The 15228-nt window shown below is 40.6% G+C and overlaps 1 pseudogene; it reads left to right on the plus strand.

Annotated features, from left to right (window-relative positions):
- The window catches only part of LOC131084309 (cytosolic phospholipase A2 epsilon-like), a 37316-nt pseudogene extending 24323 nt beyond the window's left edge, over positions 1–12993 (plus strand).
- Positions 12994–15228: the final 2235 nt, after the last annotated feature.

The following is a 15228-nucleotide window of genomic DNA, read 5'->3' on the forward strand; positions in this document are numbered from 1 at the left end:
GTCTCTTTAACTGTTTTCTTCCACTGAAAGATCAAAATCAGAGTTCCTGTATACTCTAAGATGTGAAAAAAAAAAGAAATAATAAATGTACTGGCACTTATTGTTTTAATGTCTACTCAAAGAGATAAATGCAAATAAACTCAGTGAAGTGATTGCTTATTTCTAAAGGAGGAAACACACTGTGTGTTTTGGAATATTGTTCAGGCCTTAGTAAGATTTATAAGATGGCTATGTTACATTATGTTCCATATTGTAACAGAAGAGAACTTCCAGAAACGTAGGTGCTTTTTCCATCATGCTGTTTATTTTCAGTAAATATACTATGAAATATACAGTTTACAGCTGCCATTTGAAAAGTTCTTCCTTAGAAGCCTATGCAAGATTTTCACAGCAGCTTTCAAACCACAAATGTAGTGCTTTTAAGCATCAAAAGAACATCTGATCATGCAAATCTACGACTTCAGTAGAACGTTTCGCTGGTATCAGCGGCAGTTCACAAAACTTTTAAAAGCCACCTTTGAAACACTGCCCTCTGCAGGCTTCTGGATTTATATCTGAAAAGGAACGGCTGCCATTTGTACCTATATTTAATTCCAGGCGTCTTTGGCAGGGAGAAAAAAAATTCCTTTCAGTTCAAAGGCAGATGGGCTGGTTTTTCTCCAAGAAAAAACCAGAACATTTAATATCTTCCTCCTTTGCTTTATGTAGACCTGGTAGTGAAGGCATGTCTATTTATCAGGTAAAGCAATTAAGATGACTACAAATGTGATGCATGATACCTGACCCTTGTTGCAGCCAGGAAGACCTGGACGTGCGCCTGGGGTTTGATCTGTGTGCCCAGGAGCAGGATTTCATTCACAAGAGGAAGAAGGTGGTTGCAGCTGCTTTGAAGGACATTCTCCATCTGGAAGAGGACTTGCAGGATGATGAGGTATCTGAGACATAATTATTCTCTGCTTTCTGCACAGATAAGCGTCAAAACATAGCATTGATGGTCACATTTTTTTGGAAACGCTGTAGCTTCATGTACAAGCTACATCTGAGTTCTTTTCTCAGTGGCTGACTTCTCTCTTCTAGGGAAGGAATGAGTGCTCATCACAGACATGAATAAAAAGCCTTGTAGCCCTGAAGCTAGAGAATCTAGCCTTGTGTTCAGTAGCAGTCTGCCCTATAACATAGAGAAGGGCTTGGTGCTCTCAGAGCCAAGGCCAAAGTTTCTTTTTGGCCAGATCTGAACAGTGGATCCAGCACTTCATTCCCTCACGGCTAAATCTGGATTTTGTGTATCATTTGTGCCACCATTTAGGGTCCTGTTGTCTGAGCATAGCATGCTGCCAGTCTGACTTCATCTTGCACAGCAAGCAGGATTGATAACAGAAATTTTAAGGCAGGGGAAAATCAGGTGTCTCTTATTTTATTTATGCACCTATGACTGTAGTGTGAAACCTAAACTCAAATGCAGACATGATAATTTTTTCTTGTTTGGACCTAAACTGAGTTCAGCTTTTCTTGCACAGCTGGGCCTTGCAGACACAAGACTCTGCCTTTCAATGCCAGCACTAAGCCATGTGTCATTCCCTTCCCCTCAGATGTAGAGCCCATACTTCCCTGCAGAGCATACAGTCTCTCTATATTTTTCCGATTTATATATGACATTCATTCACTCCAATGCACAGTAACCGTCTTTACTGTTAAAGAAGCCAAGTCATGCTTATAAATTAATTCTGTTTCTAAGACTGCCCAGAAGTCCCTGGATTTCTGTATGATCACAGAAGCCAGTAATTGCAGCTCACTTGCATACCTAGTACTGTAAATACATATGTAGCAGGTGGAGTGAGCATGGTTCCTCTTTCCCTCCAGAAACTTTTAAAGTTTCTGGAGGGAAACTTTTAAACCAGCCTCTGGTTTCAGGGGTTCTGAACTGGCCTGTGTTCTTAAATCTATCAGTCATGACATTTCTAGTATGGCCTGTAGAATAACTGTACAATAGTTTCAGCAAACTTCAGGAAAAGAGAAGTTATTACTGCCCACATGGAAATTGTGAGACAGCACTGATATTTTCTGCTCTGATAATAATCTGATTCAGATGAAAGAAGGTAACACTTCCTCTAATTTTTTGCTGCTCTGTTAATGGTTTTCAAACAGAGCACTGAAAATGTGATAATGGATTTCATGTTCTATTGCAGAGCTGCTTGACAGAGGAAAAGATGAAGTATTTCTTACTCCTTAGCATGCTCCATTATTAATTCAGGTTTTTCTTCACGTTGGACTTCACGTTCTTCACGCTGGTGGCATGTTTTCACTACTTTATCAGTGCTATAAATTTCTCCTTCTAATCAGAGTCTCTGTCCCTTCTCAGGCCATGTCACTAAATCCATGTGTTTTGGGATTGAACAGGTACCTGTGGTGGCAATCATGACAACGGGAGGTGGAACCAGAGCTCTGACAGCCATGTATGCTCACCTCCTCAGTGTGCAGGAAATGAATGTCTTGGACTGTGTCTCATATATCACTGGTTTATCTGGAACAACATGGTAAGAGCAAGATAAGAACACACGAATTTTCCAAAATTGACGTTAAGGAGGGATCTTGAGTTATATGATCTTAATTATCAAGAAGAGGCTTTCTTTTTCGGCTTCCATTTTGTTGTTGTTTCTTTCAGTGGGTATTTTCCCACATTTGTAATTAATTAAATATGTGGATACTACCAAACACATGGTGTTTTTTTGTATAAATGAGGACAATAATACACAAACCTCCATAACTTCCCAAAGCTCTGTTTCAGAACTCACACTTTTCCTTGTGGGGTTCTTTTGTTTGTTCTTTTTTGTTTTTTTAGGACCATGTCAAACTTGTATGAAGATCCTGACTGGTCCCAAAAGGATCTCAAGGAAACCCTCAATGATGTCCGAAAGCATGTACTTAAAAATAAGTTTGTCACTTGTTTTGCCCCTGATCGTCTGAAATACTATTTGGAAGAGTTGTGCCAGAGGAAACAGGAAGGACATCAGTTGTGTTTCACAGACCTGTGGGGACTCATCATTGAAATCATGTTACATGATAAGGTACAAAAACAGCACCTTTCTCTTCAGATTTGAATATCCAGTGAATACAGCAGTGAGGAAAGAGAGTAAATCAAAAACTAGTTGAGACTGGAAGGCACCTCTGGAATCATCTTGTCCAAGCAGGATTAGGAAGGGCCAGCTACCCTGAGCTATGGGCTTTGAATATCTCCACAGCTGAAGACTCCAGAAATTCTCTGGGCAACACATACCAGTGTTTGACCACCCTCATGCAAAACAGGTTTTTTTGCATGTTTGTTTTTCACAGATATGGCTAAAGCATGTGCCTTGGCAGTACCATTCATTGTACCATTGTACCATGCTTGTTGCCTGTGTTATAGAGATCTTAACTTCACACCTGGTACAGAAAGGATGGGAATGAAAAGAAATAACAGGAAACTTACAGTATGAACCTCTTTCAAATTATTCCTCACAGGATGTAGAAGGGGCTTATATAAAAGCTGGGGAGAGACTATTCACAAGGGCATGCAGTGGTAGGAAAAGAGGGAAATGGCCTTAAGATGAAGGAGGGCAGGTTTCGATTAGGTATTAGGAATACCTAATAAGAATAAGAATTCTTCACTATGAGGGTAGTGAGTTCCCAGAGAGGTTGTGGACCTCCTGTCCCTGGAGGTGTTTAAGACCAGGTTGGATGGGGAGCAACCTGGTCTTGTGGAAGGTGTCCCTGTCTGTGGCAGTGGGATTGGAACTAAGTGATTTTTAAGGGCCCTTCCAACTCCAAGCATTCTGTGATCCTGTGAATTCACATGTAAATATTTCCATGAAAATCCCGCTGTTCTTTTAAAAGAGCTGCACAATAAAACAAGGCAAAGGAAAATCACAAGCCCAAAGACAGTATCTCTGAGCTGTTAATAAGACATCACCCTGCAAACATTTCCATCAAGAGCTTTGTTCGGGGCTATTTTAATCTTCTTTAATATTTCTTTCCCACTGGGTCATTTATGCTTTAGAATGAGAAAACATCCCCCCTGTAATGTTTAATAATCCCCCACACAGCCACATTTCTACTGCCTGGTGGTAGCACAGTGGTAGAGACTCCCTGGGGCTGTGTTCAGCAGGGAGCTGTGGGTGTCCCCAGAGCCCTGTCCCCTGGCCAACAGTGGCCCAAGGGAAGCCTGGTGGCACTGGTGGCACTGCCATCCTTCCACGGGCTCACCTGCAGCTCTGCTTGTCGGAGCACCCTCCCAAACCTTGGTTCTGCTCCCAAACCATCCTGCCTGAGCTCTGCAGCAGAAAGGCCAAGGCTTGTTGCACACTGTGCATGAGCCTTGTCTCTGTCACAGCTCTGAGGAAAAGGTGTTTTCTAGGCAGTCAGAGAGGGGCTCACTCTTTCATAATGAAATATTTCCTGTCAGGAGTGCTTTTCAAGCATTCCCAGACATTTTTTGTGAAATTAAAAATGTGGGTAACGGCATTTTCTCCTCACCACATTCTTTCAATACATGAATTTAGGATTATTCTTGTGCTGAAGTGTTGGGGCAGGGGAGGGGCAGGGATAGGGATGACAGCACCTCTCTAAACTAAGCAACTGGGGAATGTCTTAGTTGGAGTCATGTATGACTGCATTGTCAGAACCCAGGTTTAGATTAAGTGGCAGGCTCTTTGTGTCATCCAATTGTCCTGAGCTACTGTCATTTTTCAAAACAGGAGGACTGCCATAAGCTCACAGATCAGCAGCAGGCACTAAATCAGGGTCAAAATCCGCTGCCCATCTACCTCTCTCTCAATGTGAAGGATAAAATCAGCGACCAGGATTTTAGAGGTAACAATACTCCAGAATTGCATGTAATATTTAATCCCAATTGGGGTCAATTTAAGATTAGATAAGGATATCAATTCAATGAACAAATACTCTGAAGGCTAATCCACCTCAAAGGAGATATTTAATAGTTAATATTTTAAAGACCTTTGTATAATTCAGTATTCAGGGCCAAAGGCAGGACAACAGAAGACACTATGTACTTCTGCACTTCTGTGCGCATTATGCACAGAAACTGTCAAAAAGCTTATACAGACATATAGATGTAAGAGGACAATTTGTTCTGCATGTTCACCACTGTGAAATGTACAGTGAATAAATGCCTGTTGCAAAGGATGTGAATTAGAAACCAGTCTGCCTTAACCTGGCCAATATCATGCTTTATTCAAATAACTATGCCTCTGCTGCTGTAATCAGTCTGTCTTATGCCTTTTCTTTTAGAATGGGTGGAATTCACCCCTTATGAGGTAGGATTCCCAAAATATGGTGCCTTCATTCCTGCAGAAGATTTTGGCAGCGAGTTCTTCATGGGTCGCCTGATGAAGAAAGTCCCAGAATCCAGAATCTGCTTTTTGGAAGGTGATTTCTTGTACTGGGAAAAAGTAGTATAATATAATCTGCTCCTGCACAAACCCCTCTTCTGAAATTAAACATTTAGTGTGTTTTTATCTACCAGGAGCATTATATGGTAAAATATCAGAACTGATAACAGGTCACAATCTGCAGGATTTTTCATTTTCTCTGTGATCTTATTCATTTTAACAGATTTATTGATTTCATCTGTGGTTATGTGCACTGACATGAGACCTTTGCAATACATATATATATATATATATTTGTCAGCAACAAAAGTTGTGTATCTTTGCTGCTAGGTTAAATCATCCATTTCTTTTGCAGCCTGAGTCTCTAAAATGTACCTTTTTATCTACAAAAAATGCACCTTTTTATCTACCACATCTAGTCCTGATTAGTTCTTAAGATAAAATTTCCATTTCAGAGTGCAAATAGGTTGTAATACTTATATTTTTTTCCCATCTTGCATTGCATAAAAAAGTGAAAGCAGTAAGGAAACCTTTCTTCTCTTTGCAGAAGCAATCTCTTGCCTCATTGTTCTTTCTACTTCCACCAACTGCATAAAGGAAAAAGGAAGTTTCAGGGTTTTTTTTTTAGAAGTTGAAACTTTTTGCTTGTGTGGAGATTTCACTACAGCTAATGGTGAGGCATAAAGAAGCAACTTAGAATCTCTCTGTCCCTGGCTGCAGTTTCTAGTAAGGACCCAAATCCTTCTGTGATCAGAAACAAAAGTGGATGTCATTTTGCATCTCAGGTCACCACCCCCTTTCTACACCTTGGCACTTTCTCCTTAGCTTCTCTAGAACGATTAAAGGACATTTATGCCCCTGTTCCCTGAAGTGTCCAGTGACACAGTTATTTGAAAGTTTTACATCAAATTCCTTTGCATCCCATTTATTTTTTGTCAAATACATCCTATGCCACAGGGATATGGAGCAGTGTATTTTCCTTGAATCTCATGGATGCTTGGTATATATCTGTTAATTCAGAAGACTTCTGGCACAAATGGACACGAGACAAAATTACTGACATAGGTGGGTTATTCTTATGTGATTATTTTGGGTTTTTTTTTGGGGGGGGGGGGTTTCCCCTCTGTGCTGCTGCTCTGTTCCTGAATTTTTTTCAAAGTCTTTTTAGAACATTCTCTTCCAGCAATTCCATTATCCCCATGTAAACCAGAAGGAAATTCATGCCATGTACTACTACTATGGCAATTATTTCAGTTGTATGTGAAAAGAACCCACAGGATCCATCACAGAAAAATAAAAGAGACAATGACCCTCTTATGAGATGTTTTCTGAGCAGGAGAGTAAAACTAGAGAAAAATATCCCTGTAGATGGAGGATGTTCACATAGCATTCCACAACCCTCTAGCTCCTCACTCACAAGTTGGAGCATCAGAGAAATGGGAGCAAACAACATCCTTGCATCTCTGAAGTCTACAAATCATTGACACAAACTTCAGTACTATTGGAAGTCATTCCAAACTACTCATAAGGATGAGATTTGCAAAACATGATACAAAATTAAGAAAGATCTCTGCAGGGTCAGATTTCAAGGATAAATACTCAAGACAAACACATTACAAAGAAAAGATGACAAGGAAGAGAAGTATTTCAAAAAGGCTTACTTATTTTATCTTCTAGCGCTTTTAAGCGAGTAATTTCTGGTTGTTAAATCAAGGATTCTGTATTTGCTAGTGAGGAACATTAATTATGTTTGTGTGGCTGAGAGTTTGTGTGGCTTTATATGTGCCTGAGAGAGAAAATGTGGCATGGAGTAGCAAAGGAAGACACAAGTAAGTGCAATTTGATAGATAAAATCATAGCAGAGCAAAGAAATTTCTTGTAGGTGAAATGGAGTCTTTTGCAGTACAAAAAAAGCTTTTATCACTGTGAAGTGAGAAGAAGAAAGGGATTTTTCAAAGCTAAGCTAAAAAACCCACGAGATTTGTGAAAATCCTGGCAGTAAAAAGAGAAAGAAGTCCAAATTTTTCAAACATACTAGACTAAGAGATGACTGCAAGATTGACTTCAGATATATAAGCTGTTATTCTTTCTTCTGCAGATGATGAAGCCCTATTCCCTACAAGACCAAATGAGCTGGATACTCGAGTGGTTTGTCCTCCTGACAGCTTTTCAGAAATATTCCGAGATGTTGCAATGTTACGTCCAGCAGCCTCAGAAATCCATAACTTCCTGAAAGGCCTCCAGATAAACAACAACTACCTGGAGAGCGAGTTTTCCAAGTGGAAAGGTGTGGTAACAACACCCTGCTTTGAGTTACAGTGTAAACCAACCTTGTGAAAAAGAAACAATCCTTTAAAAGTTATCAAGCTAACTGGTTTTTTTGTTTTGTTCTGATAGTATTTGACACTGTTTGTCGCTGAAAGCTAAAATTAGTCATCAAGAGAGGCTTCAAACTAAGTTCTTAAAAAAAAATTCATAAAGTCCCACAACTGATAGGTGAGAGGAGTCCCAATTAGTCACCCATACTCAAGGGCTGCAGCAGTGAGCTTTGTTTCCTGTCACATTTTTACTTCTAAGTAAGACATAACCTTTGTAACAGTATTACCTGTCGTCCAGGTAGGGAATTTTTTTGTTCAGTCTGGCACCAGTTATTCCATGTAAAATTGTAGCTGTGTGCTGGTTCTCATAGTGAGCAAGGCACCCAACACATTTAGTCCTTTTACTGTGTTGAGAGAGCGGGGTGCCATTTTAATTTGTTTCATATTAACAGAAAAGACAAAAAAAAAAGAAAACAAAAAAACACACTAACCTGATCAGAGTCACACACAAGATGAATTAAGTCTATTCTTCTGAGCCCCAAGTTAATCCCTTTTAGTCAGAGGAAAACCAAAGAAATTGCAGAGTAAAGAGAGAAAAGAGGAAGCCAGATGAGGAACTGAGAAATTACTGAACTGCAGCCATCAGCTAGATGGGTAGGTCTAGGACCCAAGAAAAGATGAAGCCCCTTTTTGTTAACAGTAGACTTTCCTCAGCACTTCCCTTGCATCAGGCACTTTCTCTGAAAAAAACGTGCTTCTTTCCTAGACTGTGAGCTGGACTCCCAGCCCAACCACCTGACAACAGCTACAGACTACCTCATCCTGATTGACACTGCATTTGCCTTTGCTACCAGTTACCCACCCCTTATGAGGCCAGAAAGGAAAGTGGATGTCATTTTGCATTTCAACTACAGCTCAGGTTCACAGACAGGGGTGAGTCTTGCACATTCTTCTTCAATGACTTCTCTGTTTCATTGCTGAATTCCCAGAGTGGCTGATCCTCTACTCATAGAAACTTTTGTTTTTCTCCAATATCTGGGAAGTGTCGATAAGTTAACAGTTTGCTGTTAACTGGGGGTCACATATCTTTATGGAACAGTACAAATGTTATCAGGAAGTAATCATTTAGTAAACTGTACCTGCCCCTTTTTACATGTAAGGGGTTTTAGCTGATTGGAAGGCAGCCAGAAGTAGAATGAATGAAGCTAATTGCCTTTAAACATTGTCTAATATTTGTCAATGCAATATTGAGAAATATTCCCTGTGCAAGGGAAAATGTGCCTTCAGGACAATATAACTGTAACAATAGGTTTGATGTAGAAGACTAGATATGCAAATAAATGCAACAACAGTTTGCATTTAGGAATGTTAAATTCCTCAGGAATAAAAAGTTGTTTAAAGGCAACTTTTTCATAGCCAAATGTGAAACATAGCCAGTGTAGATTTTCAGAGACATGTGGAGTCAGATCCATCTCACTTAACTCTGGCCTTCCAAGGCTTGGCTCCATAAAAACCCTCAACCTAGACCTAAATTGGATATGCACCATAATCTGTCAGAACCTGTCCCTTGCCCCACAAATATTCCCAGTGAAATTAGATTTTGGTCAAATTCAAAGTTCTTCCTGTATGTCCTGATGTTTTCTTTTGTTTTGTTTTCCTATTGTGGCAACAAGCCCCTCAAAGATGCCTCTAAATACTTCGCAAAACAGGGAATTCCTTTTCCTACAAAGGTGCCAGATGATCAGGAAACTCCACATCTGAAGGAATGCTACATTGTTGGTGATAAAGAGAGCCCAGAAACACCTATTGTGATATTTTTCCCTCTAGTAAATGACACCTTCAGGGAATACAAAGCACCTGGTAAGTTAACAGTTACCCATCACATTAACAGCCAGTGGCCACTTTCTTCCTCTTTTTTACTGGATAATACCTGCTTTTCAGATCACACTGTAATAACAAACTTGAACTCTCTTTGCTTACATATGAACCATATCAAGAAACTTAAAATATGTGATTTTTCCTGGACAGTAGAGGATCATGTGGGATTAGCCTTTGCCACATGTTTTCCTCTTCAGATTTTTTTGGCTTTTCATAAGCAGATTGCAGTTAATTGAGGAAAGCAATATTTTTTTTATCTGCTGTAGCAGAAATTCACAGGGTTAATTTCCTCTCATACTTGTCATCCTCTCCTGTTAGAGAATGCTCCAAGGAGTCTATGGATTTCATTGTTTAAAATAATTTCCAGGCTTACAGTTAGGCAGATAACCTTGAAAACAAAAGTATGAACTAGCAAAGTGATGAAAATGTAACAGTGAAGCACAGTGAAGTGATGAAAGTGCAACACTGAGCCATTCCAACAGTGTCTGTTCCCTTTGAAATTTAAAGAGTGTCAATAGCAACATTGCCTGTCACTTCTAAACAGATGAATTATAAGTCCTGGTACCATATCCCACATGCCATAATATTCTCTTGCTACCAAAGCCTCAGTTGCTCCTTCTCCAGATGCTAAAATTCCTAACTCAGATTGTGAGTTCACTTCAAAGCCCCACAGTATACTTGAAAGCCAGAAGTTCCATGTTAGTACATGGTACATTCAATTTAACACCAAAACAAATGCAGAAACTATGGTCTCAATTGTATCAATCCTTATTCTTTTATGTTAAGTAAGTTGTAAAAGATAATATGGTACTTTTGTTTTGTTGATTGACTTCATTGCACATTTGAGGTGTACAACTGGGGTTTTGAGCAGGATTCAAATAGACTAAGGGTATTTATACAGGTACACACACCATTCTACTCCAGCTCTCACAAATGATGAGATAGCCCAAAAGTTGCTTTCTGCAGTTGCCTTTTGTAGAGAGAATTAAAGAAAGGAAAAAAGAAGAAAGAAGTAGAAGGAGGACTGAGATTTAGCTTCAGTTTTGCTCTTCTATACTGAACTGCTCTTGTGCACTGCTCTGTGAGGGAGTTTGCTGGCCTTCTTCCCTTCACTAATTTCCAGAAACGAGGGATGCCTAGCCTCAGTCAGTTATCTACTATCAGGTGTACGTCTGATGATGTGCAGATGCTAAATGTCAACATAAATTATCAGCGAGTCTAAAAAGGGGTGTTGCTAGGAATGAAGAAAATTCATTTGAAGACCTGCACAATATCTGCCTATTGCAAACCCTTGAGGCAAGCTTGTGTTGCCCAACCAGTTCAGCTGGTGGCTGCAAGATGAGACTAAACAGGAAGAGAAAGAAGGGTCCTCGTCATGCCCCCTCGAGCAAAGGGTCAGCTGAGCTGGCATGGAAGGGCTCTGCGCAGGCAGATTTTTTGGGAGGACTGACACCTTGCAGCTGAGACCTGACCTCCATAGCAGCAGGATGGATGCTGCAGAAGGTCCTGTGAGGCTGGAAAAGGATGTCTGCCTTTTGTTAGTGACAGGCAGAGATCAGCTTAATTTATAGGGCTTCAGTACCATGCCCTAGCCCGGTTTTAAATTGTACAGCATGTGAAGTTTTAGTACAATCACATAAACAGGCAGTTTTTCCATAGGCAGTTCATCCAGCAGCTTGTTCAGAGGGGGAATTTAGAGTCTGGGCAGTAAAAAAGTAAAACTGACATATTCAAACTGCTTAACTTCTGCCCTCTTAAGTTATTCCATAATTAAGTAGAAAGGGAATTCTCTGTGGGACACTTAGACTGCTTCAGTTGAGTGGCACCAGTTCACTGTAACTCTGTCTGCAAAGCCGAGAGGAGTACATCTATTGGGCACTGAGAGACCCCTCAAGGAAAATCAGAACCCTTTGATTGATGTTGTTAGATCCATGTTGGTAGAAAAGATTCCCCAAATGCATGATGTACTGTCAGGGAGATGCTTTTCCCAGTGCCTACTCCCCTGCCATGGCTCAGGGGGTGCAGGTATCTGTGACGGTGGAGGGTGCTTGTCTCCTACAATAACGCCCTCTTGGCAATGTAATCGTCTCACTGGAGGCTGACAGAAAAATTCTCATGTTTCTGATACTCTCTCTGACAGTATTACCTACCATTTCTGGGTTGCTAATGCTCTCTTTCCTTCATGCCACCTGTCAGAAAACCAAAGCGTCTGTGCAAATGATGAGGAAGCATAAAAACATATGTGAACCTGGTTTGATCTGGGAAAGAGTTAATTTTCTTCCTAGCAGCTGGAATAGTGCTGCTTGGGATCTGGAATGAGAATTATGTTGCTCTTCCTTTTCTGTCCCATTAAACCGCCTTTATCTCCACCCACATTTTCTCCCTTTGCTCTTCTGGTTCTCTCCCCACCCCCTGGTCAGGGTGTACTGAACAAGCAGCTGTGCTGCTTAGCTGCTGGCTGGGGTGAAACCCTGACGTGGGATTGCAGGACACCACGCAGCAGTGGATCCCCACCTCCTCAGGTCTCTGCCCCATGGCTGGGATCTTCAGCTGTCCTCTAGCAGTTAAAGGCACATAATGGAATCCAGTAATCTTCAGAATCCAACAAAATTAATTGACCTCTTCCCTTTCAAGAACCTATTTATTCTATGTATTAGCAGATAGATAGAAGCTCAGCCTGCTCATATGCCGAGTCCCATTGGTGCAGCGTGGAGCAAAAACCTGATTTAGTTTAGGTTTGTGATCCACTATTTGTGCATGCCTGGGAAACACCCAGACCCCAATTGTTCTGTGCAAATTAACCAAGCCATTGCTTGTCTGTTTAGGTGTGAAGCGTAGTCCCTCAGAGATGGCAGAGGGCGAGGTTGATGTTACCAATGCCTGTGGCCCATATTACATAAACAATCTGAGCTATTCAGAGGAAAATTTTGACAAACTGGTGAATCTAAGTTACTACAACGTCCAGAACAACAAAGATTTGATTCTTCAGGCCTTGCGTACAGCTGTGGAGCGGAAAAAGCAGCGCAAGAAAGAGCAAGGGCTGCACAAACAACCCGATGGCCATGGCACGCCTGTGCCTGCCAGAGAGGGAATCCAGCGCTTGGCTGGCTGCCCAGCACCGGGGAATATGAAATAAAGGATCGTCCTATTGATGAAGAAGAAAAGGAATTTCATTAGGAAGTGAAGACAAGCCAAAGAACGCTAAGAATAGCGCTTAATTTGTCATCAGAAATGTTAAGCCTGTCTGTCAGTGGAGGGAATAAACTCAAAGAACCAGCTCCTCCTTAATGAACTCATGTCCTTCCCACGTTGACAACCTCAGGAGCGTGGCTAGGTGAGGCTCTGCTCCCCTGTACTTGCAGAAGTGACCTGCCAAGCTGTGTGGACAAGGAAGTGTGAGGGAGTTTACACTGACTGTTTGTGTTCTACCTGTGCTATAGAAACAGAGGATTGCCGGTCCAGAAATGCAGCAGAGAACAAAATCCATTGTTTCTAAAAAAAAAAATCAAGGAAGCCATTTGTGAACTAAGAAATCTTTATGTGAATGTAAATAAATATTGAATTTATATAATAAATTACTACTTCTGAGTGGAAGTTACAGCAAATAAATAGTTTTCATATCAAATACCTGTTTCAGCTACTTATTTTAGGTGCTTCTTCCTCTAATGGCAAGACAAAGAAAACATGTGGACATTTCATAGCTGCTGAAGAATTATTGAAGAAGAACATGTACCTGCTCCAGACCTAGATGTAAGCAAGTGCAAGATTCTGGAACCCCTTGAGTTTAGGATTACAACTAAAACCCATCTATACAAGAACCAACTCATGTTAATTTGTTTTAGCAAGCTGGATTTAAATGCTATTGATATTATCAAACATTCTTTAAGATTGATTGAGACTATTACATCAAAAACACAAGAAACACAGACAAAGCAAAACTGAAATTGTGTACCTAATATCACTCATGCAAATGTGATTTTTTTTAAACTTGCTGTAGAGTATAGCAAATGAAGTTAACAGACATCAATTTTCAACTTTCTGATGCTTTGGTTGTGAGACTAACATATCTCTTTTCCAGCAAGCAGTCTGGGTTTTTGACAGATGGAATCTGTAAAAATCGACATTTATTCTTCTTCTAATTTCTTAAATTCAATGCTATAGTTTTATTTATTAGACATGTTGCATCCACAAGCCCATGTTTTCCTACAGGCTTCCCCACTCCTGAATTCTGCTGTAGTATTCTTTGTCAAGAAATCCTGTTATTGTGGGCCAGAAATGGAACGGCCTTTGGTCTCAAGGTTGAGGGTCTCCTCCTCTGTGGTGCACAGAGATGTAACCCCTCTGTTTGCTACTTAGGTCAGTGAACACTTAGCTGCTTTCTACAGGAGCCCAGAGAGCTCCTGGACTGTATGCCCAGAGTTTATGTCCCATGGAAACGAGAGAGCAAACAGGGCTGCACCAGCAGTTATGGATCTCATCATAGCGTGGGATGGGATGTAGTCAGAGGGCACAGCCAGACCTGGGAATTTGGAAGCACTCCCAGGTTCCCATATACAGTTGGAGCTTTATTGTCTGAAGGGCAAAAATTATTTCACCGACAGCAGGAAGCATCTAGGCAGGAAGTCTGAAGACAAGCCGAACGAGGTGTGTGAGTGCAAACACTTCCCTGCCCTTCCTGCTGCTTTCCAGCAGACACGAAAGGGTCATGGAGAAAAATGAGCACTTTACCACATTTCAAAAAATCTTGCGTGGAATAATTACTCAGTATTTCAGTTTTCTGTGTTCAAAAAGAATACAGAGGAAAATGTCAGGCCTGATCAAGGAGGTGGAACTGCTTCCACCCAAGGCACAAATAGCTGAGGAATCTGCAACCCAGAAAAAGAACAGGAGGAGTGAAAGGCAGAAAAGAGAGATGCATGAAGTCAGTGCACATCTATCACAAGACCTTGAGAGGACCAGTCAAAACTAGTGAACAGCAGGTTTAAACAGAGTGAGGTAGTTCTGCACACATGTAATTAAGTTTTCTTGTTGGCAAAATTTTATGCATTCAAAAAACTGACTGAGACATTCACTGGAAAATCTTTAGGGACTGAAAAAATACAATGGCTCTGCATCTGCCTCAGTCCTGCACTGAATCATGAATTCCCAGAGGCTTGGAGGACAGTCTGAGGCAGTATCATACCTGCCCTGTAAGGCATGTGAGCTATGTAAGCTTCTCCAGTCACTAAATACTGGATTTAGCACTGCAGACAAGGGGGAAAGGAATCTCACTCCACACTGCAGTACTTAGATTTTCAACAGCCCAGATATTTTTGCAGATAATTAATAATTAGGAGCAGTCAGACCTCTAAAGATGTGGTGATACAAGACTAATTTAAAAGAAATTACTGAAATAAAATAGAGAAGGTGTAAGTAACTACAAGGATAACTTAATTGTGTATTAATTAAGCCATAGAGAAAATGAATGACAATTAAAGGAATACTATGAAAAAGAGATTTTAAAAACTGAGGAAACCAGTCAGCAATACCCTACGTGAACTGGTATAAAATCTTTGGACTCAGCATGGAAATTGCAACAAGAAAGTTGCAAAATATATGCACAGCCCTAAATAAAATGCAAAGCAAGGAACCAAGAAAAGGCAAAGTGG

Source organism: Melospiza georgiana, chromosome 6 (genome assembly GCF_028018845.1).
Source record: "Melospiza georgiana isolate bMelGeo1 chromosome 6, bMelGeo1.pri, whole genome shotgun sequence".
In the NCBI taxonomy this organism is placed as follows: Eukaryota; Metazoa; Chordata; class Aves; order Passeriformes; family Passerellidae; genus Melospiza; species Melospiza georgiana.